This window comes from Ranitomeya imitator, chromosome 1 (assembly GCF_032444005.1).
Source record: "Ranitomeya imitator isolate aRanImi1 chromosome 1, aRanImi1.pri, whole genome shotgun sequence".
NCBI classification, from domain to species: Eukaryota; Metazoa; Chordata; class Amphibia; order Anura; family Dendrobatidae; genus Ranitomeya; species Ranitomeya imitator.
In genome coordinates, this window is record NC_091282.1 from 914080883 (window position 1) to 914108382 (window position 27500).

The window sequence follows — 27500 nt, forward strand, 5'->3', positions numbered from 1 at the left end:
TCTTTCCTTTCCCCTTCCCCCCCCCGTCCTTTCTTATAATTACTCCACAGTTCATGCATACTCCTCTCATCTATTACGCTGTTCCTATATCAGGCGGTTTCTACCTGTAAGTACTACCTTTCCCTCACCAGACCTGTTACAGTCTTTTGCGTATGATTAAAAATCCTCACTTCCTCCCTATGCCACCCTAGGCACCACGCATTATCTGCATCTGAATATAGGACCTGTTGCCACACACTAGTTGGCACAGCACGGTATGTGTGTTAAACTTACACCTATAATAACTATACTCCACATAACACACCTAGCGAGGATATTATTATGTGTGATTTCACTGCGGCACCAGCATTGAGATATAAAATCTACAATTTTGGCTCTAAGGAAATTTTGTGAAATTTTGTATATACTTTTGTTCTGTATATGTTTTGTTTTGTATATACCACATTGTTTTTTTGTTTCTTGGATTATGTAGTGACTGATGAAAGTCCGGTTGGACTGAAATGTTTCCAGTGCTACCTCTAGTACCAAATAAAATCTACGAATATAAATACTTAAGTTGAGTGCGAGACTTTTCCATATTTTACTATACGGTTTGGGTACCTAGTCTCTGCACCAGTATTTAGCAGTGCACACGGTGTTTGCTCTCATATGTACTTACCCGTACGTGTTTGCACGCTATTGAGCCATGTCCACCCATCCTACCTTTTCATATAAAGCAGAGGAAACCGCAAATATCCTCGCCCAGTCGAAATTGTCCAGCGAGTTCTTATCTGTCCCACCACGTGAAACCCATGGGAGGGACTTAGAATGTGAACTTAGATCCCAGACCAACCTCGAGCTCCATTGCGCCACTCTATCCGAGTATATACGGGTACAGCGCATTCCGAGAGGCTTACGAGTTCCTCTGCGCCCTACACTCTTTAAAGATTCACCTGACTTCTGCACTAAATTTGAGCACATCCTCAATAAGTGTTCTCTGGATTTAATTACCCTGACAGTAGAATATCTCCAACGTGCCATTGCCGACACCTCTGAGAAAATTAAGACCATTGAAGTTCAGTTATCTACAACAGGTACACCGGGGAGTTATCTGCCCTCAAGACTGAGATCCAGGACCGTATTACCCGGCACAAAAGGGACATCGAGGTCAGAAAACGAAACAAATTTGTAAGGGACGCAGAGGACTACAAGAATAACAGAGTCTATAGATGGCAAGACAACTCTCGACGTACCAACACACGTCCGAACCAACCCATATCCTCAGATCTCTCAACCTCAGGATCGGATCACGAATCTGGACCATCTACCTCGGTGCCAACTATTCCTTTTTTAGGACAACGCAGATATCCCACAAGAAGACCAGACGGGGACAGAAACATAAGAAGGAACCAGGATACCAACAGGATCACCCGATCAAAGGTATGGACAAATTAGTGATTAATATCTCATCTCGAACCCTGAACGTGGCCGAACATTCGCTCCTACAAAAAGGACTCTCATTTTGTCCGTCCTATCGCTGCCGTACATTTGATCTAGATATGGATCTTCAGAGATTTTTTCGCCTCATTAGGTTGAAAGCGTATTTTTCTACTAATCCTCCAGCCGCAGATACCGTTACCATCAGTGACAATCCCAAATTTCTGTCCTCCTCCAGTTTGGGCCTACGGAACAAAAGCCACTTTAGACCCCCACATTGTTCCCATGCGGTCGAAAATTTTGTTAGTTTTGTACAGGATTCATTTACATCCCTCAGAGACAACATAGAAAGGGGTAACCTTTTTTATCCTTCCAACCTTACTGCTGAGGAGAGACACTCCCTAAAAAACCTTCAGGGGGACAAATCCATTATAATGAAACCGGCCGACAAGGGGGGTGCCCTGGTGGTCATGGATAAATCGAAATATCTGGCCGAAATAACACGACAACTGAGCGATCGTTCCATTTACCAGGCACTGGATAGGGATCCCTCACATACAATTCGCCAAAGCATTGAAACCATACTTCACAAATATACTGAGTTGGGCGTTTTAGATCAGAAGACATGTAGCTTTCTTCTGAACCCCAATCCCATCATACCGGTCTTCTACACATTGCCCAAGATCCACAAAAATCTAGAGAACCCACCAGGGAGGCCCATAGTGGCCTCCACTGACTCAATATTATCCCCTATAGCGAGATTTATTGAGAGAATTCTTACTCCTCACATACAGAAGTCTAGATCTTTTTTACTAGACACAGGTTCCTTTCTAAAACTTGTCAGGGAGATTAACATCGTTCCCACGGATGCCCTTCTAGTGACCCTCGACGTGAAGGATCTCTATACCTCCATACCCCACGAGGAGGGTATTAACTCGGTACGGAATTTACTTGAGAATACTGATATGGATGTAGATCAGATTTCGTTATGTATTGACCTCTTGAGGGTCATACTCAAGTGTAATTTCTTCCTATTCCAAGACACATTCTACCTACAAACGAGGGGGACCGCAATGGGGTCACACGCAGCACCTCCATATGCTAATGCATATATGGTTCATTTCGAGGAGAGTATCATATACACAAACACTTTGTTCAAGGACAACATCATCATATGGAGAAGATACATCGATGATGTGTTCTGCGTATGGCGGGGCTCAGTAGAAACACTCCACACCTTCCTATCATTCCTGAACACCTCCTGGCCTGGCATCACATTTACTATGAATTTTGACCTCTGGAGCATGAATTTTCTCGATACGCTGGTAATTAAGGACCCAGGTGGTCGATTGAGTACAGATCTTTACTCTAAAAGCACAGACCGTAATAGTCTTTTACATTTTCAAAGTCTTCATCCTCCATCAACCAAAAGGTCCATACCCAAAGCACAGTATCAGAGGGTACAACGCATAGTCTCCGACCCCGACACCAGAGAACAACGGACACATGAGATGACACAGAAGTTCCGAGCCAGAGGGTATCCTTTACCTCTATTGGAGGATTCTAGAGCCATGACTAACAGACCCAGGGCAGACACTACATCACGTATCCCGTTCGTACATTCTTTTCACCCCTTCATGTATAAACTACATAGGGCTATACGTAGCAACTGGCTGATCCTCTCTAATGCCTATCCTAACGTTGTGGAATTCCAACACCCATTTCTCCCGTGTTTTAAAAGAGCTCCAAGTCTACGAGATAACCTTGTTAAGGCCGACATTGGCACCAACGCCACCGTGAGACAAAGTTTTCTTGGTAAACCAAGGGAAGGGACATTCCCATGCTTGCATTGTGTCCAATGTAATAACGTTCTCAAAGGGAACGTAGTCACTCATCCACATTCTGGCAAACAATTCAGAATTAGAGGGTACTTCACGTGCAGTTCCACGTATGTCATTTACGTCATCAAATGCCCATGTGGCCCTTTATATGTGGGGGAAACATCACAACCTATCAGGGATCGGGTGTCCAAGCACAAATCTACCATCCGCTGCAATAACCTCCTGTTACCATTACCTCACCATTTCCACACATCAGGACACAATATCGCACAGTTGAAATTTCAAGTTCTCGAACAAGTTCCCATACAGCGTAGAGGGGGTAATAGAATCCTTATGCTTAAGAAACGTGAGGCATATTGGATACACACTTTGGACACACTATCACCCAAGGGGCTAAATAGGGAATACGAGTTATCTGCATTTATTTAAGGCTACTGAGTGCCCTGTTAAACTGCTGATGTATTTTCTTTTTGACTGACTTATGTGACGTTGATTCTCTCAAAAATGTGTACTAACATACATCTTTGTTTTCTAGAGTCGTCTGTATTAATGATCGGTTGGCACATCACGAACTACGGTCACCACAGGATCGATCACCTCTTTCCGTATATCATCATCTGTATGATGCCACCACTTACTATAGACATGTCACCTCTTTTGATCTCAGTCATCTACGGCACTTGTATCCAATATGTGTCACATCCTGGATCCATCGGAACACATCACAGTGGCACTCCACTCACACCTGTCATGTGCAGTGATTATATAGGACCCCCTCGGGGTATCTCTGCTTATTATCTCTCCACACACTCAGTCTGCAGATCTCTTGCTCTTTATCCCATATCCCTTATCTCTATCGGCATGTCAGATAGTCTCCATCCTTTCCCCTCCCACGTATTATTATACTCAACTCCGTAGGTGGTACTTCCCCCTTTTCCCCCCCCAACCCCGCCTCCTTGTTCCTCCCATCCCCAGCTCCTATACGGAGTTTCTGTATTTCATTACAAAATAAACTCATTTCTTTCCCCTCTCCCCTACACTGTATTACAACATCCACTAGATGCGCTGCTTTATATTTTGTGCTCTTTTGAGCCCAGCGCTACCACCATGGAACGCATCCTTCTATTGTGACCTGCACGGCCGTATACTTCCGGTACGGCTGCATGCGTTCACGTCACTTCCGGTCGCGGCCGTTCACCGTAACATAGACCTCGGATATATAAGCACGCCGCAGGGAACCTCTCTTCAGACTAGCGGTGGACTCCGTGTCTGAGAGGACCTCCCATACAGCACAACGGCATTTCTCCATGTAATGGATTCCCCATCTGTAGACCGGACATATAAGTATCAGGTTCTGTGCGCTGACACGTATCTTTTACTTTCGTTTCCTTTATTCTTATTTTTCATTTTCTGCAGCCCCTGTCTCACCATTGGCAGTCAGAGGTCACTACCTCGAGCCTTTCATACACTTCTATGAGGTATTTATAAAGATAAGGGGGCACATTAACATAAGGGTTTGCTGATATAGGAACCCACTGGCTCATGTTTATCTGAATTCATAATTACCCTCTCCCCCTTCTTTCCTTTCCCCTTCCCCCCCCCGTCCTTTCTTATAATTACTCCACAGTTCATGCATACTCCTCTCATCTATTACGCTGTTCCTATATCAGGCGGTTTCTACCTGTAAGTACTACCTTTCCCTCACCAGACCTGTTACAGTCTTTTGCGTATGATTAAAAATCCTCACTTCCTCCCTATGCCACCCTAGGCACCACGCATTATCTGCATCTGAATATAGGACCTGTTGCCACACACTAGTTGGCACAGCACGGTATGTGTGTTAAACTTACACCTATAATAACTATACTCCACATAACACACCTAGCGAGGATATTATTATGTGTGATTTCACTGTGGCACCAGCATTGAGATATAAAATCTACATTTTTGGCTCTAAGGAAATTTTGTGAAATTTTGTATATACTTTTGTTCTGTATATGTTTTGTTTTGTATATACCACATTGTTTTTTTGTTTCTTGGATTATGTAGTGACTGATGAAAGTCCGGTTGGACTGAAACGTTTCCAGTGCTACCTCTAGTACCAAATAAAATCTACGAATATAAATACTTAAGTTGAGTGCGAGACTTTTCCATATTTTACTATACGGTTTGGGTACCTAGTCTCTGCACCAGTATTTAGCAGTGCACACGGTGTATGCTCTCATAGGAAGATGATGTGGACAACCAGGGGATAGATCAGAGTAGAGAGAAATGAATTGTAAATTGGACTTCTTTTTTGTGAACACCGTTATTTGGTGAATAATGTTGATAATTTGACAAAGGACTGTAAAAACCGGCCCTGATCATTTTCCGATGCTGGGGTGCACTATAGCCTTATTTCCCCACACGATTAAAAAGCAGTGCTGAGGAATAACTAACCTTAACTTAAAAGGCGCATAAGCGGTTGCTAAGGGTTTAATGACACCAGAAACATAAAGAATGTTTCCTCATTGATGATTAAAAAATAAGAGTGTTCTCCATTACTTTGGTGTTGTGTAATATTTTATATTAAAAACATTCATACTTTAATACACTACTTAATTCTTTCAAGCTTCATTCCACAAGAATAAGAAAAAAGCTAAAATTTAAATGAAAATGTTCAGTGACATTAAAAGACCGAGTTTTGTGCAGAAGAGTGTCAAAAGAATACTGAAAGACCTTTACCTTAGGAAAATGTCACTTTATAAAGAAACCAAAGAGAAGGGAATGGGAGTGAAAGGAAGATATTGAAATGAAAACTGCAACTAAAACTTTTCACCTATGAATGGGAAAAAGAAACAAAATATTTTAGGAGGCATATAAAATGTGTATTTAAATATATATTTGCTTTCTCATTTGTCATATTCTAGTAAGCATCTTTTTTTTTATTTTTTTTTTTATTTATGGTCAATGATAAAGTTTGAGGGCTTGATTTTTGAAGGCTGAGTTGTTTCTGTCAGTGGTACCGTAACTATTGATTGGAGAACAAGTTTCACAGACTCCATGCGAGGGCAATTGAGTTAAGCGGGGGCTGCATTTTAAATGCGGGGTTAGTTGCAGATAAGTGCATAGGTTTAAGACAATATCATAGATTAACATAAGCATATAGTTTTGTGTTTTCCTTACTAGTAGTGGTGAACGAGCAATAAAATGTTCAGATACGCACTACTGGAGTAGAGCAAATCGTAATCCTCGGGTGCTCAACCCGAACATTTTTCTGGAGGCCCTCCTCAGAGGTCTGGAAGGGGTCAAAAAATGGCTGGAAATTATAGTCCTGAAATGACATGGTAACAGCATGGGAAAGACCCCTGGAAGTATTTCTGAATCCCAAGTCGCTGCTGCGAACAGTGTTGTCAGAGTGTTGCGCCACTTTTACGGACTGATAATAAAACATACAAAACCACAGTTAAAATGAATTTTACTTTAAAAAAAATGTTAAGAAACATTCTTTTCAGGATAATGACTTCAAAATAAGACAAAATAAATAATAGAAAAAAAAATACTTGCTCCTCTACACTTTAGGCTATGTTCACATGTAGAGTTTTTGATGCTTTTTGGATGTTTGCATTGCTTTCAATAGTGAAAAAATGTCTACAGGAAATTTAATTTTATCATTTTGGTACCTTATCTGTCCATGTGGTATGTGAGACATGGTCAGACACATCCTGTTTAATTTACGATGGAGTAACTCTCAAGGTCACAATTTACTTGTCAGGGCCATTAGGTGACCCTCACTATTTGTAGAAGGCCATCAAGCAGCCCTTACTATTGTTAAAGTGCAAGCAGGTGATCCTCACTATTGTCAGAGGGACATCAGGTGGCCCTCACCTTAATTTTAGAGGGCCAGCAGCCAGCCCTCACTAAGCATTTTTGGAAAGCTAGCAGGACATAATTCTACTGTATACTGTAAATCTGCAAATGGAATGAGGCCTACAAATAATATAACACAGTAGTTACAGTGAAGTTCAAATATATTTTGATGCCTATGGCACTAGGTGCTTTGAATGTTTTCAAAGCATCATGAAATGTGAAGATTCCCAAAGGATTTTGATGTGCAATGTAGTGCCAGTAGTATGAAAGCTGAGTTTGCATCCTTGGTCATGGATCTTCCAACAGGGCAATGACCCCAAACACATTTAAAGAAGCACCCTGTTAGGAGTCGAGTTTCCTCTGCTGCACAGGGGGAATCTCGATCCGTCTCCACTGCGGTCTCCCATTCTCCTCCAGCCGCAGTGGAGTCTGCTCAGCAGGGACGTCGCTCCCAGTGTCTTGCTCGCTCTCACTCTGTACAGAGAGTTACTGCTGCTTCTTCAGCTCCTGCCATTAAAGTCAGTGCTGGTCAGCGGCGAGCGGACTTCCCTGGGACTAAGTCCTTGTTTGCGCACACTGAGCATGCCCAGAGCAAGATCTCCCGTTGGAGATTGAGGGTCATGTGCTCTGGCTCTGCAGCGCATTCCATTGGTCCTCTTGGCAGGCCCTGGAAGGGCAAAGTTTCTGTGGCCACTTCCTGTCCTGCAATTATATAAACTGCGCATGACCGCACGGCCATGCGCTAGTGTACAATTGAATACGTGTGTTTGTTGTGAGTGCAAGTCGTTCATTAAATACCCCTACCCTATTGTATGACTGTTCGCGTATGGAGTATGGCTGCTATCTAGCACCCGACGAATCACTCAACGTGTCACACACGTATCAGCGTCTATTGCTGTGACCGCCAGTGCGGCGCCACGCGCCAGTAGTGCGCTTCCTGACCCACGTCTGGGTGCTTAGTGGTGCCTGCCAGCACGGCACAGTTCGCACTTCGGTGCTCTAATTATAAGAGTTGCCTAACACACCTTGTTGCGGTGTTGTGTCAGCAAGTGGTCTAATCGGACTTCAATCCTAGTTGGGGTTAAGTTCGCTGACTGCTTGCTCGCCTTCTATGTGCGGTACCGCGATCCTGTGACGCAACAGGATCGCTTCCTTCACGTTGGGTGAAGTTTAACCCACGCGAGTATACTTATGAGTACCGCCATATAGTCCGTCATTACTCAGCAGCAGGTTCCATCTCTGCACGGTGGACCCCGGGCTACGAACGCACCGTACACTATCAGTCTTATTATTTGGTGCGTTCCGCTAGCCCTAACATTACACTAGCGCCAGGGTCTGGCTAGTGATGAAGGACAAACAGCAATCCCTGCGGTATATACAGCAGCTGGAGGGTAGGTTGGCGGCTCTCGAGAGCGCAACCTCAGCTGTGGATGTTACCGCAGTTGCTGTACAGGCTGCCAGCGTGGCTGCAGCAACTTTGTCCATTGCCTCCCCTGTTCCGACATTTTCTCGCCTCCCGCTGCCAGAAAAATTTTCTGGTAATAGCAAATTTTGTAGGGGATTCGTGAGTCAGTGCTCTATTCATCTCGAGCTTCTGGCTGCACGTTTCCCCACAGAGCGGGCTAAGGTGGGATTTATTGTGTCTCTATTGTCGGACAGGGCGTTGGAGTGGGCTACGCCGCTGTGGGAGCGTGGCGATCATGTGGTGCAGAGTGCTCCTCTGTTTTTGAGCACTTTAAAACAGGTCTTTTTAGGACCTCAAGTCACCCATGACACTGCGCTCCAACTGCTGGCATTAACTCAGGGTGAGTCCTTGGTCAGTCATTTTGCCGTCCAATTCTGCACTTTAGCATCTGAGCTGGAATGGTCGGATAAAGCTTTTATCCCCATATTTTGGAGGGGCTTGGCTGACCATGTAAAGGACGCTCTGGCCACTAGGGAGATTCCTGCCACACTGGAGGAGTTAATAACAGTCTCCACTCGAATTGACCTCCGTTTTAACGAGCGGAGGTTAGAGCGAGCCCAGTGTAAGCAGAGGTTTCGGCTGGCTCCTACTTTCGCCAAACCTCTGGAATCTCCGGTCCTGGTTCCTGAGTCACATGAGGCCAGGGAAGTGTCACAAGCGGGACCTAAGTCCCGGACCGCTTGTGCACTCAGGGTCTGTCATGTTTGCCAGCAGTCTGGACATTTTGCCACCAGATGTCCTCAGCGGTCGAGGAAACGTCAGCGTCTAGTGGTCGTAGGTGGAGGTACACTAGACACGGCGACGTTTGCCTCTAAATTGTCCTTTAAGGGGACAATTACTATAGGCTCATTCTCCCACTCGGTAGAGCTCTGCGTGGATTCTGGGGCGGAGGGCAATTTTATGTCTTCTGCCTTCGCCCAACGCCACGCAATACCTCTGGTTATGCTAGCTCAACCTGTAACGGTACGAGTGGTGAATGGGTCGACTCTGCCCTCACAGATAACTCACCAGACCATCCCTTTTACTCTGTCCATGTCGCCATCTCATCAGGAGATTATTTCTCTGCTCGTCATTCCAGAGGGAATTGATGAAGTCCTGTTGGGAATACCTTGGCTACGGTACCACTCTCCTCATATCGAGTGGTCCTCAGGCAGAATTCTGGGATGGGGTGAATCTTGTGGGGGTAGGTGTCAGAGGGAGTGCGTTCAGGTAGCTACAACTGAGGTACCCGCAGATCTTTCCTCTCTCCCCAAGCAGTATTGGTCATATGCAGACGTATTCTCCAAAAAGGCGGCGGAGACCCTTCCGCCCCATCGCCCCTATGACTTTCCTATTGACCTCTTGCCTGGTGCTGAGCCTCCCCGGGGTCGAGTCTATCCGCTATCTCTCCCGGAGACAGAGGCAATGTCACAGTACATCCAGGAAAATCTGGCAAGAGGGTTCATCAGGAAGTCAGTGTCACCTGCTGGGGCAGGGTTCTTCTTCATGCAGAAGAAGAGTGGGGAATTGCGTACATGCATAGACTACAGGGGTCTTAACGCCATCACCGTTAAGAATAAATACCCTTTGCCTTTGATATCTGAACTGTTCGATAGGCTTCGGGGAGCAAGGGTATTTACTAAATTAGATCTGCGGGGTGCTTACAACCTGATTCGCATCCGTGAGGGGGACGAATGGAAGACGGCTTTTAACACCAGGGATGGGCACTATGAATATCTGGTGATGCCCTTTGGGCTCTGTAATGCCCCAGCCGTTTTCCAAGACTTTGTGAACGATATCTTCCGGGATATGCTTTCCACCTTGGTCGTAGTCTATCTGGATGATATTCTCATCTACTCTCCAGATATTGACTCCCACCGGAGAGATGTTTGCAAAGTCTTCGACCTCCTACGGGCAAACTCCCTCTATGCCAAGTTGGAGAAGTGTATGTTTGAGCAGGAGTCCTTACCTTTCCTAGGCTACATCATCTCAGCCCAGGGATTGGCTATGGATCCTGCCAAACTACAGGCTGTGATGGACTGGCAGGAACCCCATTCTCTTAAAGCGGTGCAGCGCTTTATGGGGTTCATCAATTATTATCGCCAGTTCATCCCGCATTTCTCAACTTTGGTAGCTCCCTTGGTTGCCCTCACCAAGAAGGGGGTGAATCCCAAATTGTGGTCTGAGGAGGTCTCCAAAGCTTTTATCTCTATAAAGTCACACTTCGCTAGCGCTCCCATTCTTCATCGCCCCGATGTTGATAAGCCATTTATCATGGAGGTGGATGCCTCTTCTGTTGGTGCTGGAGCAGTCCTCTTCCAAAAGGATGCTCAAGGTCGGAAGCATCCTTGCTTCTTTTTCTCCAAGACCTTCACACCAGCAGAGAGGAATTATTCCATCGGGGACAGGGAGTTGCTAGCCGTGAAGTTGGCTTTCTCGGAGTGGAGACATCTCTTGGAGGGAGCACGTTTTCCCTTCCAAGTCTTCACAGATCACAAAAATTTGGTGTATCTGCAGACAGCTCAGCGGTTGAATTCTCGCCAGGCCAGATGGTCCTTGTTCTTCTCCCGGTTTCATTTCACCCTCCATTTCCTTTCTGGGGAGAAGAACATTCGGGCCGACGCTCTCTCTCGCTCCGTTGTGTCATCTGCGGAGGAGGAGGAGCCTCGGCTTATTGTCCCCACCGAGAGTTTGAGAACCGTGGCCCCGGTTTCGCTGGAGTCTGTGCCCCCGGGCAAGACTTTTGTTCCATCTAGTTTGCGACCGGAGGTTCTCTCTTGGGCGCACTCGTCCAGGGTGGGTGGACATTTTGGTACTAAAAGGACATCAGAGTTACTGGCGAGGACATACTGGTGGCCGCATATGGCTCGTGATGTCGCGGAGTACGTTCGGGCGTGTGTCTCTTGCGCCAGGAACAAGACTCCTCGGCAACGGCCGGCTGGGTTGCTTTATCCTCTGCCCGTGGCTGACAGGCCCTGGGAGATGGTCGGGATGGACTTTGTGGTTGGCTTACCCAAGTCTCGTAATTGCACCATTATCTGGGTGATCACTGATCATTTTTCCAAAATGGTGCATTTGGTGCCTCTTCCACGGCTACCATCTGCACGGGCGTTGGCTGTCTTGTTTATCAAGCATATCTTTCGCTTACACGGTATGCCAGACAAAATTGTTAGTGACCGGGGTCCCCAGTTTGCGTCTCGATTCTGGAGGGAGCTATGTCGTCTACTCAGTATTGAGTTAAATCTCTCTTCGGCATATCATCCCGAGACGAATGGGTTGGTAGAAAGGGCCAACCAGACCTTGGTCACATATCGCGACATTTTGTTTCTGCCAGACAGGATGACTGGGCATCCTTGCTACCGTGGGCAGAGTTTGCACTTAACAATGCCGTAGCCGACTCTACCGGTCAGACTCCATTCCTCTTAAATTACGGCCAGCATCCGCGTGTTCCTGTGCCCATGCCTGTGTCTTCCGCTGATCCCAGGGTGGCAGACTGGGCTGTGGAGGCACGGGACATTTGGGATCGCACGCAGGATGCCATTCGGGCCTCCAAGGAGAGAATGAGGTCCTCCGCCGATGTTCATCGGCGACCCGCTCCGACTTTTGCCCCTGGCGACTTGGTGTGGCTCTCCGCCCGTAACATCAGGCTGCGAGTTGAGTCCACTAAGTTTGCTCCTCGCTACTTGGGTCCCTTCAAGGTTCTCGAACAGGTTAATCGTGTGGTCTACCACCTGGCTCTTCCTCCACGCTTGGGTATCACCGACACCTTTCATGTGTCCCTCTTGAAACCCGTATACATGTCCCGGTTTTCCGAGTCATCTGCCGGGACATCAGGTTCGTCTACGGACGATTACGAGGTGAACGCTATTTTGGGGTGCAAGGTGGTACGCGGCAAAAAGTTTTATTTGGTGGATTGGAAGGGTTATGGCCCAGAGGACAGGTCATGGGAACCTGCTGAAAACATTCGGGCCCCACAGCTCATTGCTGCCTTCGAGCGTAGCGAGGCCCAAGGAGGGGGGGGCCCTAGGAGGGGGGGTAATGTTAGGAGTCGAGTTTCCTCTGCTGCACAGGGGGAATCTCGATCCGTGTCCGCTGCGGTCTCCCATTCTCCTCCAGCCACAGTGGAGTCTGCTCAGCAGGGACGTCGCTCCCAGTGTCTTGCTCGCTCTCACTCTGTACAGAGAGTTACTGCTGCTTCTTCAGCTCCTGCCATTAAAGTCAGTGCTGGTCAGCGGCGAGCGGACTTCCCTGGGACTAAGTCCTTGTTTGCGCACACTGAGCATGCCCAGAGCAAGATCTCCCGTTGGAGATCGAGGGTCATGTGCTCTGGCTCTGCAGCGCATTCCATTGGTCCTCTTGGCAGGCCCTGGAAGGGCAAAGTTTCTGTGGCCACTTCCTGTCCTGCAATTATATAAACTGCGCATGACCGCACGGCCATGCGCTAGTGTACAATTGAATACGTGTGTTTGTTGTGAGTGCAAGTCGTTCATTAAATACCCCTACCCTATTGTATGACTGTTCGCGTATGGAGTATGGCTGCTATCTAGCACCCGACGAATCACTCAACGTGTCACACACGTATCAGCGTCTATTGCTGTGACCGCCAGTGCGGCGCCACGCGCCAGTAGTGCGCTTCCTGACCCACGTCTGGGTGCTTAGTGGTGCCTGCCAGCACGGCACAGTTCGCACTTCGGTGCTCTAATTTTAAGAGTTGCCTAACACACCCTGTTGCGGTGTTGTGTCAGCAAGTGGTCTAATCGGACTTCAATCCTAGTTGGGGTTAAGTTCGCTGACTGCTTGCTCGCCTTCTATGTGCGGTACCGCGATCCTGTGACGCAACAGGATCGCTTCCTTCACGTTGGGTGAAGTTTAACCCACGCGAGTATACTTATGAGTACCGCCATATAGTCCGTCATTACTCAGCAGCAGGTTCCATCTCTGCACGGTGGACCCCGGGCTACGAACGCACCATACACTATCAGTCTTATTATTTGGTGCGTTCCGCTAGCCCTAACACACCCAGAAATAGATGGAAAAAAGCACTCGAGAGTTCCGTAGTGGTAATTCCAGCTCCAATAGCGTAAAGTGTCCAACCAGATGCTAGAGAAAAACTGTGAATGGACACATTACATCAGTTATTAAATCAGTTAATCTTGCCTGCTTTGATGAATTTGAATGAGTACAGAACACCGTAAAAAAACATTAATTGGTTAATGAGTCGATGGAAAAAAGCAACAGCAAGGCTTAGAATTTATAAGGCAATAATCCCTGAATAGTTGCCTATCATATCCTATTCCTACTGCCACACCTCATCGTATACGAATTGCAAGGCCTGCCCTGCCCCAAAGTTACACACATCCCATTAAGCCTTTAACCCAACGTACTGTATGGCCACAGGAAAACCAAGTTCACATTATTCATTTTGTACTGCCAAATTGTTTGCCTATGCATTGAATGCAAGGCCTGCCCTGCCTGCAAGTTACATGCACCCCAAATAGCCTTGGAACCCGCATACAGTTGTGGCCAAAAGTATTGACACCCCTCCAATTCTCTCAGATAATACTCAGTTTCTTCCTGAAAATGATTGCAAACACAAATTCTTTGTTATTATTATCTTCATTTAATTTGTCTTAAATGAAAAAACACAAAAAGAATTGTCCTAAAGCCAAATTGGATATAATTCCACACCAAACATAAAAAAGGGGGTGGACAAAAATATTGGCACTGTTCGAAAAATCATGTGATGCTTCTCTAATTTGTGTAATTAACAGCACCTGTAACTTACCTGTGACACCTAACAGGTGTTGGCAATAATTAAATCACACTTGCAGCCAGTTGACATGGATTAATGTTGACTCAACCTCTGTCCTGTGTCCTTGTGTGTACCACATTGAGCATGGAGAAAAGAAAGAAGACCAAAGAACTGTCTGAGGAATTGAGAAACCAAATTGTGAGGAAGCATGCAAAATCTCAAGGTTACAAGTCCATCACCAAAGACCTGAATGTTCCTGCGGATGTTGGATAAAGAACCTTGACTAACATCCAAAGTTCAAGCTGCCCTGCAGTCCGAGGGTACAACAGTGTCAACCCGTACTATTAGTCGGCGTCTGAATGAAAAGGGACTGTATGGTAGGGGACCCAGGAAGACCCCACTTCTTACCCCGAGACATAAAAAAGCCAGGCTGGATTTTGCCAAAACTTACCTGAAAAAGCCTAAAACGTTTTTGAGGAATGTTCTCTGGTCAGATGAGACAAAAGTAGAGCTTTTTGGGCAAAGGCATCAAAATAGAGTTTACAGGAAAAAAGAGACATTCAAAGAAAAGAACACGGTCCCTACAGTAAAACATGGCAGCAGTTCCCTGATGTTTTGGGGTTGCTTTGCTGCCTCTGGCACTGGACTTCTTGACTGTGTGCATGGCATTATGAAGTCTGAAGACTACCAACAAATTTTGCAGCATAATGTAGGGCCCAGTGTGAGAAAGCTGGGTCTCCCTCAGAGGTCATGGGTCTTCCAGCAGGACAATGACCCAAAACACACTTCAAAAAGCACTAGAAAATGGTTTGAGAGAAAGCACTGGAGACTTCTAAGGTGGCCAGCAATGAGTCCAGACCTGAATCCCATAGAACACCTGTGGAGAGATCTAAAAATGGCAGTTTGGAGAAGGCACCCTTCAAATATCAGGGACCTGGAGCAGTTTGCAAAGAAGAATGGTCTAAAATTCCAGCAGAGCATTGTAAGAAACTCATTGATGGTTACCGGAAGCAGTTGGTCGCAGTTATTTTGGCTAAAGGTTGTGCAACGAATAGTGTTGAGCATTCCGATACCGCAAGTATCGGGTATCGGCCGATACTTGCGGTATCGGAATTCCGATACCGAGATCCGATATTTTTGTGATATCGGGTATCGGTATCGGAAGTGTAAAATAAAGAATTAAAATAAAAAATATTGTTATATTCACCTCTCCGGCGGCCCCTGGACATCAGCGGGAGGATCCGGCGTCCGGCATGGCTTCTTTCTTCAAAATGCGCGCCTTTAGGACCTGTGGTATGACGTCCCGGCTTCTGATTGGTCGCGTGCCGCCCATGTGACCGCCACACGACCAATCAGAAGCCGCGACGTCATTCCTCAGCTAAAGTCCTAGAATGAGCGCCTTTTAGGACCTGAGGAATGACGTCGCGGCTTCTGATTGGTCGCGTGGCGGTCACATGGGCGGCACGCGACCAATCAGAAGCCGGGACGTCATTCCACAGGTCCTAAAGGCGCGCATTTTGAAGAAAGAAGCCGTGCCGGACGCCGGATCCTCCCGCTGATGTCCAGGGGCCGCCGGAGAGGTGAATATAACAATATTTTTTATTTTAATTCTTTATTTTACACTTTAATATGGATCCCAGGGCCTGAAGGAGAGTTTCCTCTCCTTCAGACCCTGGGATCCATGAGGATACATTCCGATACTTGATGTCCCATTGACTTGTATTGGTATCGGATATCGGTATCGGCGATATCCGATATTTTTCGGGTATCGGCCGATACTATCCGATACCGATACTTTCAAGTATCGGACGGTATCGCTCAACACTAGCAACGAAGTATTAGGCTGAGGGGTGCCAATACTTTTGTCTGGCCCATTTTTGGAGTTTTGAGTGAAATGATCAATGTATTGCTTTTTGCTTCATTCTCTTTTGTGTTTTTTCATTTAAGACAATTTAAATGAAGATAATAATACCAAAGAATTTGTGATTGCAATCATTTTCAGGAAGAAACTGAGTATTATCTGACAGAATTGCCGGGGTGTCAATACTTTTGGCCACAACTGTACTGGATGGCCACAGGAAAACCAAGTTCACATTATTCATCTGGTACTGCCATACTGTTAGCCTATGCATTGAATGCAAGGCCTGCGTGCACCAAAATTACATGCACCCCAATAAGCCTTTGAACCCAAGTACTGGATGGGCACATGAAACAAAATTTCCCTTTATGATTTTTTTTACTACCATAAATTTTGCCCATGAAGTGAATGTAAGGCCTGGCCCAAATTTGCACGCACCCTAATCCCCCTTGTAAGAAATGTGGAGGAGGGCCTCATAAAAATGTTTTCCCGTTACAAAGGAGCGGGGCTGCTATACTTGGAATGGCCATACACCAAGTGTATGAGCTGACAAACATTTCTGTTATGTTTGCTAATGACAGGTGTTATGAAGGCAATCCAGAAACACAGTGTGCTTAGCGATCAGAGCGCAGACAGTGATCTGACAAATACCCAAAAATACAAGAACGAGCTCTGAGACGTGGAAACTCTGTAGACTGCACACCTGATCCTATCCTAAACACAACTAAAAGCGGCTGTGGATTGCGCCTAACAACTACCTAGGCAACTCGGCACAGCCTAAGAAACTAGCTAGCCTGAAGATAGAAAAATAGGCCTGACTTGCCCCAGAGAAATTCCCCAAAGGAAAAGGCAGCCCCCCACATATAATGACTGTGAGTAAGATGAAAAGACAAAACGTAGGGATGAAATAGATTCAGCAAAGTGGGGCCCGATATTCTAGGACAGAGCGAGGACAGTAAAGTGAACTTTGCAGTCTACAAAAAACCCTAAAGCAAAACCACGCAAACACGGCGGTACACCCTTTGCGTCTCAGAGCTTCCAGCAAAACAAAAGACAAGCTGGACAGAAAAAAAGCAACAAAAAAGCAAAAAGCACTTAGCTATACAGAACAGCAGGTCACAGGAACAATCAGGAGAAGCTCAGATCCAACACTGAAACATTGACAAGGAGCAAGGATAGCAGCATCAGGCGGAGTTAAGTAATGAAGCAGTTAACGAGCTCACCAGAACACCTGAGGGAGGAAGCTCAGAAGCTGCAGTACCACTTGTGACCACAGGAGTGAATTTAGCCACAGAATTCACAACAGTACCCCCCCCTTGAGGAGGGGTCACCGAACCCTCACCAGAGCCCCCAGGCCGACCAGGATGAGCCGCATGAAAGGCACGAACAAGATCGGAAGCATGAACATCAGAGGCAAAAACCCAGGAATTATCTTCCTGAGCATAACCCTTCCATTTAACCAGATACTGGAGTTTCCGTCTAGAAACACGAGAATCCAAAATCTTCTCCACAATATACTCCAATTCCCCCTCCACCAAAACCGGGGCAGGAGGCTCAACAGATGGAACCATAGGTGCCACGTATCTCCGCAACAATGACCTATGGAATACATTATGTATGGAAAAGGAGTCTGGGAGGGTCAAACGAAAAGACACAGGATTGAGAACCTCAGAAATCCTATACGGACCAATAAAACGAGGTTTAAATTTAGGAGAGGAAACCTTCATAGGAATATGACGAGAAGATAACCAAACCAGATCCCCAACACGAAGTCGGGGACCCACACGGCATCTGCGATTAGCGAAAAGTTGAGCTTTCTCCTGGGACAAGATCAAATTGTCCACTACCTGAGTCCAGATCTGCTGCAACCTATCCACCACAGAATCCACACCAGGACAGTCTGAAGACTCAACCTGTCCTGAAGAGAAACGAGGATGGAACCCAGAATTGCAAAAAAAAGGAGAAACCAAGGTAGCCGAGCTGGCCCGATTATTAAGGGCGAACTCAGCCAACGGCAAAAAGGACACCCAATCATCCTGGTCTGCAGAAACAAAACATCTCAGATATGTTTCCAAGGTCTGATTGGTTCGTTCGGTCTGGCCATTAGTCTGAGGATGGAAAGCCGAGGAAAAGGATAGGTCAATGCCCATCCTACCACAAAAGGCTCGCCAAAACCTTGAAACAAACTGGGAACCTCTGTCAGAAACAATATTCTCAGGAATGCCATGCAACCGAACCACATGCTGAAAGAACAAAGGTACCAAATCAGAGGAGGAAGGCAATTTAGCCAAGGGCACCAGATGGACCATTTTAGAAAAGCGATCACAGACCACCCAAATGACTGACATCTTTTGAGAAACGGGAAGGTCAGAAATGAAATCCATCGAAATATGTGTCCAAGGCCTCTTTGGGACCGGCAAGGGCAAAAGCAACCCACTGGCACGAGAACAGCAGGGCTTAGCCCTAGCACAAATCCCACAGGACTGCACAAAAGTACGTACATCCCGTGACAGAGATGGCCACCAGAAGGATCTAGCCACTAACTCTCTGGTACCAAAGATTCCAGGATGACCAGCCAACACCGAACAATGAAGTTCAGAGATAAGTTTATTAGTCCACCTATCAGGGACGAACAGTTTCTCTGCTGGACAACGATCAGGTTTATTCGCCTGAAATTTTTGCAGCACCCGCCGCAAATCAGGGGAGATGGCAGACACAATGACTCCTTCCTTGAGGATACCCGCTGGCTCAGATAAACCCGGAGAGTCGGGCACAAAACTCCTAGACAGAGCATCCGCCTTCACATTTTTAGAGCCCGGAAGGTACGAAATCACAAAGTCGAAGCGGGCAAAAAATAACGACCAACGGGCCTGTCTAGGATTCAAGCGCTTGGCAGACTCGAGATAAGTCAAGTTCTTATGATCAGTCAATACCACCACGCGATGCTTAGCTCCTTCAAGCCAATGACGCCACTCCTCGAATGCCCACTTCATGGCCAGCAACTCTCGATTGCCCACATCATAATTACGCTCAGCGGGCGAAAACTTCCTGGAAAAGAAAGCACATGGTTTCATCACTGAGCAATCAGAACCTCTCTGTGACAAAACCGCCCCTGCTCCAATCTCAGAAGCATCAACCTCGACCTGGAACGGAAGAGAAATATCTGGCTGACACAACACAGGGGCAGAACAAAAACGACGCTTCAACTCCTGAAAAGCTTCCACAGCAGCAGAAGACCAATTAACCAAATCAGCACCCTTCTTGGTCAAATCGGTCAATGGTTTGGCAATGCTAGAAAAATTACAGATGAAGCGACGATAAAAATTAGCAAAGCCCAGGAACTTTTGCAGACTTTTCAGAGATGTCGGCTGAATCCAATCCTGGATGGCTTGGACCTTAACTGGATCCATCTCGATAGTAGAAGGGGTAAAGATGAACCCCAAAAATGAAACTTTCTGCACACCGAAGAGACACTTTGATCCCTTCACAAACAAAGAGTTAGCACGCAGGACCTGAAAAACCATTCTGACCTGCTTCACATGAGACTCCCAATCATCTGAGAAGATCAAAATGTCATCCAAGTAAACAATCAGGAATTTATCCAGATACTCACGGAAGATGTCATGCATAAAAGACTGAAAGACAGATGGAGCATTGGCAAGTCCGAACGGCATCACTAGATACTCAAAATGACCCTCGGGCGTATTGAATGCAGTTTTCCATTCATCTCCTTGCCTGATTCTCACCAGATTATACGCACCACGAAGATCTATCTTAGTGAACCAACTAGCCCCCTTAATCCGAGCAAACAAGTCAGATAACAATGGCAAGGGATACTGAAATTTAACAGTGATCTTATTAAGAAGGCGGTAATCAATACACGGTCTCAGCGAACCATCCTTCTTGGCTACAAAGAAGAACCCTGCTCCCAGTGGTGATGACGATGGGCGAATATGTCCCTTCTCCAGGGATTCCTTCACATAACTGCGCATAGCGGCGTGTTCGGGCACGGATAAATTAAATAATCGACCTTTAGGGAATTTACTACCAGGAATCAAATTGATAGCACAATCACAATCCCTATGCGGAGGTAGAGCATCGGACTTGGGCTCTTCAAATACATCCTCATAATCAGACAAGAACTCTGGGACCTCAGAAGGGGTGGATGATGAAATCGACAAAAATGGAACATCACCATGTACCCCCTGACAACCCCAGCTGGATACCGACATGGAATTCCAATCCAATACTGGATTATGGGTTTGTAGCCATGGCAACCCCAACACGACCACATCATGCAGATTATGCAACACCAGAAAGCGAATAACTTCCTGATGTGCAGGAGCCATGCACATGGTCAGCTGGGCCCAGTATTGAGGTTTATTCTTGGCCAAAGGTGTAGCATCAATTCCACTCAATGGAATAGGACACCGCAAAGGCTCCAAGAAAAACCCACAACGTTTAGCATAATCCAAATCCATCAGATTCAGGGCAGCGCCCGAATCCACAAACGCCATGACAGAAAACGACGACAAAGAGCATATCAAGGTAATGGACAGAAGGAATTTGGACTGTACAGTACCAATGACGGCAGACCTAGCGGACCGCTTAGTGCGCTTAGGACAATCAGAAATAGCATGAGTGGAATCACCACAGTAGAAACACAGACCATTCAGACGTCTGTATTCCTGCCGTTCAACTCTAGTCATAGTCCTATCGCATTGCATAGGCTCAGGTTTAACCTCAGGCAGTACCGCCAAATGGTGCACAGATTTACGCTCGCGCAAGCGTCGACCGATCTGAATGGCCAAAGACAAAGACTCATTCAAACCAGCAGGCATAGGAAATCCCACCATGACATCCTTAAGAGCCTCAGAGAGACCCTTTCTGAACAAAGCTGCCAGCGCAGATTCATTCCACTGAGTGAGTACTGACCATTTCCTAAATTTCTGACAATATACTTCTATATCATCCTGACCCTGGCACAAAGCCAGCAAATTTTTCTCAGCCTGATCCACTGAATTAGGCTCATCGTACAGCAATCCGAGCGCCAGGAAAAACGCATCGACACTACTCAATGCAGGGTCTCCTGGCGCAAGAGAAAATGCCCAGTCTTGAGGGTCGCCGCGCAAAAAAGAAATAATAATCAAAACCTGTTGAATAGGATTACCAGAAGAATGAGGTTTCAAGGCCAGAAATAGCTTACAATTATTTTTGAAACTTAGAAACTTAGTTCTATCTCCAAAAAACAAATCAGGAATAGGAATTCTTGGTTCTAACATAGATTTCTGATCAATAGTATCTTGAATTTTTTGTACATTTATAACAAGATTATCCATTGAAGAGCACAGACCCTGAATATCCATGTCCACACCTGTGTCCAGAATCACCCAAATGTCTAGGGGAAAAAAAAAAGTGAACACAGAGCAGAAAAAAAAAAAAAATGATGTCAGAACTTTTTCTTTCCCTCTATTGAGAATCATTAGTTTGGCTCCTTGTACTGTTATGTTTGCCAATGACAGGTGTTATGAAGGCAATCCAGAAACACAGTGTGCTTAGCGATCAGAGCGCACACAGTGATCTGACAAATACCAAAAAATACAAGAACGAGCTCTGAGACGTGGAAACTCTGTAGACTGCACACCTGATCCTATCCTAAACACAACTAAAAGCGGCTGTGGATTGCGCCTAACAACTACCTAGGCAACTCGGCACAGCCTAAGAAACTAGCTAGCCTGAAGATAGAAAAATAGGCCTGACTTGCCCCAGAGAAATTCCCCAAAGGAAAAGGCAGCCCCCCACATATAATGACTGTGAGTAAGATGAAAAGACAAAACGTAGGGATGAAATAGATTCAGCAAAGTGGGGCCCGATATTCTAGGACAGAGCGAGGACAGTAAAGCGAACTTTGCAGTCTACAAAAAACCCTAAAGCAAAACCACGCAAACACGGCGGTACACCCTTTGCGTCTCAGAGCTTCCAGCAAAACAAAAGACAAGCTGGACAGAAAAAAAGCAACAAAAAAGCAAAAAGCACTTAGCTATACAGAACAGCAGGTCACAGGAACAATCAGGAGAAGCTCAGATCCAACACTGAAACATTGACAAGGAGCAAGGATAGCAGCATCAGGCGGAGTTAAGTAATGAAGCAGTTAACGAGCTCACCAGAACACCTGAGGGAGGAAGCTCAGAAGCTGCAGTACCACTTGTGACCACAGGAGTGAATTCAGCCACAGAATTCACAACAGTACCCCCCCCTTGAGGAGGGGTCACCGAACCCTCACCAGAGCCCCCAGGCCGACCAGGATGAGCCGCATGAAAGGCACGAACAAGATCGGAAGCAGGAACATCAGAGGCAAAAACCCAGGAATTATCTTCCTGAGCATAACCCTTCCATTTAACCAGATACTGGAGTTTCCGTCTAGAAACACGAGAATCCAAAATCTTCTCCACAATATACTCCAATTCCCCCTCCACCAAAACCGGGGCAGGAGGCTCAACAGATGGAACCATAGGTGCCACGTATCTCCGCAACAATGACCTATGGAATACATTATGTATGGAAAAGGAGTCTGGGAGGGTCAAACGAAAAGACACAGGATTGAGAACCTCAGAAATCCTATACGGACCAATAAAACGAGGTTTAAATTTAGGAGAGGAAACCTTCATAGGAATATGACGAGAAGATAACCAAACCAGATCCCCAACACGAAGTCGGGGACCCACACGGCATCTGCGATTAGCGAAAAGTTGAGCTTTCTCCTGGGACAAGATCAAATTGTCCACTACCTGAGTCCAGATCTGCTGCAACCTATCCACCACAGAATCCACACCAGGACAGTCTGAAGACTCAACCTGTCCTGAAGAGAAACGAGGATGGAACCCAGAATTGCAAAAAAAAGGAGAAACCAAGGTAGCCGAGCTGGCCCGATTATTAAGGGCGAACTCAGCCAACGGCAAAAAGGACACCCAATCATCCTGGTCTGCAGAAACAAAACATCTCAGATATGTTTCCAAGGTCTGATTGGTTCGTTCGGTCTGGCCATTAGTCTGAGGATGGAAAGCCGAGGAAAAGGATAGGTCAATGCCCATCCTACCACAAAAGGCTCGCCAAAACCTTGAAACAAACTGGGAACCTCTGTCAGAAACAATATTCTCAGGAATGCCATGCAACCGAACCACATGCTGAAAGAACAAAGGTACCAAATCAGAGGAGGAAGGCAATTTAGCCAAGGGCACCAGATGGACCATTTTAGAAAAGCGATCACAGACCACCCAAATGACTGACATCTTTTGAGAAACGGGAAGGTCAGAAATGAAATCCATCGAAATATGTGTCCAAGGCCTCTTTGGGACCGGCAAGGGCAAAAGCAACCCACTGGCACGAGAACAGCAGGGCTTAGCCCTAGCACAAATCCCACAGGACTGCACAAAAGTACGTACATCCCGTGACAGAGATGGCCACCAGAAGGATCTAGCCACTAACTCTCTGGTACCAAAGATTCCAGGATGACCAGCCAACACCGAACAATGAAGTTCAGAGATAAGTTTATTAGTCCACCTATCAGGGACGAACAGTTTCTCTGCTGGACAACGATCAGGTTTATTCGCCTGAAATTTTTGCAGCACCCGCCGCAAATCAGGGGAGATGGCAGACACAATGACTCCTTCCTTGAGGATACCCGCTGGCTCAGATAAACCCGGAGAGTCGGGCACAAAACTCCTAGACAGAGCATCCGCCTTCACATTTTTAGAGCCCGGAAGGTACGAAATCACAAAGTCGAAGCGGGCAAAAAATAACGACCAACGGGCCTGTCTAGGATTCAAGCGCTTGGCAGACTCGAGATAAGTCAAGTTCTTATGATCAGTCAATACCACCACGCGATGCTTAGCTCCTTCAAGCCAATGACGCCACTCCTCGAATGCCCACTTCATGGCCAGCAACTCTCGATTGCCCACATCATAATTACGCTCAGCGGGCGAAAACTTCCTGGAAAAGAAAGCACATGGTTTCATCACTGAGCAATCAGAACCTCTCTGTGACAAAACCGCCCCTGCTCCAATCTCAGAAGCATCAACCTCGACCTGGAACGGAAGAGAAATATCTGGCTGACACAACACAGGGGCAGAACAAAAACGACGCTTCAACTCCTGAAAAGCTTCCACAGCAGCAGAAGACCAATTAACCAAATCAGCACCCTTCTTGGTCAAATCGGTCAATGGTTTGGCAATGCTAGAAAAATTACAGATGAAGCGACGATAAAAATTAGCAAAGCCCAGGAACTTTTGCAGACTTTTCAGAGATGTCGGCTGAATCCAATCCTGGATGGCTTGGACCTTAACTGGATCCATCTCGATAGTAGAAGGGGTAAAGATGAACCCCAAAAATGAAACTTTCTGCACACCGAAGAGACACTTTGATCCCTTCACAAACAAAGAGTTAGCACGCAGGACCTGAAAAACCATTCTGACCTGCTTCACATGAGACTCCCAATCATCTGAGAAGATCAAAATGTCATCCAAGTAAACAATCAGGAATTTATCCAGATACTCACGGAAGATGTCATGCATAAAAGACTGAAAGACAGATGGAGCATTGGCAAGTCCGAACGGCATCACTAGATACTCAAAATGACCCTCGGGCGTATTGAATGCAGTTTTCCATTCATCTCCTTGCCTGATTCTCACCAGATTATACGCACCACGAAGATCTATCTTAGTGAACCAACTAGCCCCCTTAATCCGAGCAAACAAGTCAGATAACAATGGCAAGGGATACTGAAATTTAACAGTGATCTTATTAAGAAGGCGGTAATCAACACACGGTCTCAGCGAACCATCCTTCTTGGCTACAAAGAAGAACCCTGCTCCCAGTGGTGATGACGATGGGCGAATATGTCCCTTCTCCAGGGATTCCTTCACATAACTGCGCATAGCGGCGTGTTCGGGCACGGATAAATTAAATAATCGACCTTTAGGGAATTTACTACCAGGAATCAAATTGATAGCACAATCACAATCCCTATGCGGAGGTAGAGCATCGGACTTGGGCTCTTCAAATACATCCTCATAATCAGACAAGAACTCTGGGACCTCAGAAGGGGTGGATGATGAAATCGACAAAAATGGAACATCACCATGTACCCCCTGACAACCCCAGCTGGATACCGACATGGAATTCCAATCCAATACTGGATTATGGGTTTGTAGCCATGGCAACCCCAACACGACCACATCATGCAGATTATGCAACACCAGAAAGCGAATAACTTCCTGATGTGCAGGAGCCATGCACATGGTCAGCTGGGCCCAGTATTGAGGTTTATTCTTGGCCAAAGGTGTAGCATCAATTCCACTCAATGGAATAGGACACCGCAAAGGCTCCAAGAAAAACCCACAACGTTTAGCATAATCCAAATCCATCAGATTCAGGGCAGCGCCCGAATCCACAAACGCCATGACAGAAAACGACGACAAAGAGCATATCAAGGTAATGGACAGAAGGAATTTGGACTGTACAGTACCAATGACGGCAGACCTAGCGGACCGCTTAGTGCGCTTAGGACAATCAGAAATAGCATGAGTGGAATCACCACAGTAGAAACACAGACCATTCAGACGTCTGTATTCCTGCCGTTCAACTCTAGTCATAGTCCTATCGCATTGCATAGGCTCAGGTTTAACCTCAGGCAGTACCGCCAAATGGTGCACAGATTTACGCTCGCGCAAGCGTCGACCGATCTGAATGGCCAAAGACAAAGACTCATTCAAACCAGCAGGCATAGGAAATCCCACCATGACATCCTTAAGAGCCTCAGAGAGACCCTTTCTGAACAAAGCTGCCAGCGCAGATTCATTCCACTGAGTGAGTACTGACCATTTCCTAAATTTCTGACAATATACTTCTATATCATCCTGACCCTGGCACAAAGCCAGCAAATTTTTCTCAGCCTGATCCACTGAATTAGGCTCATCGTACAGCAATCCGAGCGCCAGGAAAAACGCATCGACACTACTCAATGCAGGGTCTCCTGGCGCAAGAGAAAATGCCCAGTCTTGAGGGTCGCCGCGCAAAAGAGAAATAATAATCAAAACCTGTTGAATAGGATTACCAGAAGAATGAGGTTTCAAGGCCAGAAATAGCTTACAATTATTTTTGAAACTTAGAAACTTAGTTCTATCTCCAAAAAACAAATCAGGAATAGGAATTCTTGGTTCTAACATAGATTTCTGATCAATAGTATCTTGAATTTTTTGTACATTTATAACAAGATTATCCATTGAAGAGCACAGACCCTGAATATCCATGTCCACACCTGTGTCCAGAATCACCCAAATGTCTAGGGGAAAAAAAAAAAGTGAACACAGAGCAGAAAAAAAAAAATGATGTCAGAACTTTTTCTTTCCCTCTATTGAGAATCATTAGTTTGGCTCCTTGTACTGTTATGTTTGCTAATGACAGGTGTTATGAAGGCAATCCAGAAACACAGTGTGCTTAGCGATCAGAGCGCACACAGTGATCTGACAAATACCCAAAAATACAAGAACGAGCTCTGAGACGTGGAAACTCTGTAGACTGCACACCTGATCCTATCCTAAACACAACTAAAAGCGGCTGTGGATTGCGCCTAACAACTACCTAGGCAACTCGGCACAGCCTAAGAAACTAGCTAGCCTGAAGATAGAAAAATAGGCCTGACTTGCCCCAGAGAAATTCCCCAAAGGAAAAGGCAGCCCCCCACATATAATGACTGTGAGTAAGATGAAAAGACAAAACGTAGGGATGAAATAGATTCAGCAAAGTGGGGCCCGATATTCTAGGACAGAGCGAGGACAGTAAAGCGAACTTTGCAGTCTACAAAAAACCCTAAAGCAAAACCACGCAAAGGGGGCAAAAAAAACCACCGTGCCGAACTAACGGCACGGCGGTACACCCTTTGCGTCTCAGAGCTTCCAGCAAAACAAAAGACAAGCTGGACAGAAAAAAAGCAACAAAAAAGCAAAAAGCACTTAGCTATACAGAGCAGCAGGTCACAGGAACAATCAGGAGAAGCTCAGATCCAACACTGAAACATTGACAAGGAGCAAGGATAGCAGCATCAGGTGGAGTTAAGTAATGAAGCAGTTAACGAGCTCACCAGAACACCTGAGGGAGGAAGCTCAGAAGCTGCAGTACCACTTGTGACCACAGGAGTGAATTCAGCCACAGAATTCACAACAGTACCCCCCCCTTGAGGAGGGATCACCGAACCCTCACCAGAGCCCCCAGGCCGACCAGGATGAGCCGCATGAAAGGCACGAACAAGATCGGAAGCATGAACATCAGAGGCAAAAACCCAGG

The 27500-nt window shown here is 46.2% G+C and overlaps 1 pseudogene; it reads left to right on the plus strand.

Moving 5' to 3' along the window:
- The first annotated feature begins 685 nt into the window (after nt 1-685).
- LOC138657541 (polymerase delta-interacting protein 3 pseudogene) overlaps nt 686-27500 on the plus strand; it is a 32978-nt pseudogene continuing 6163 nt past the window's right edge.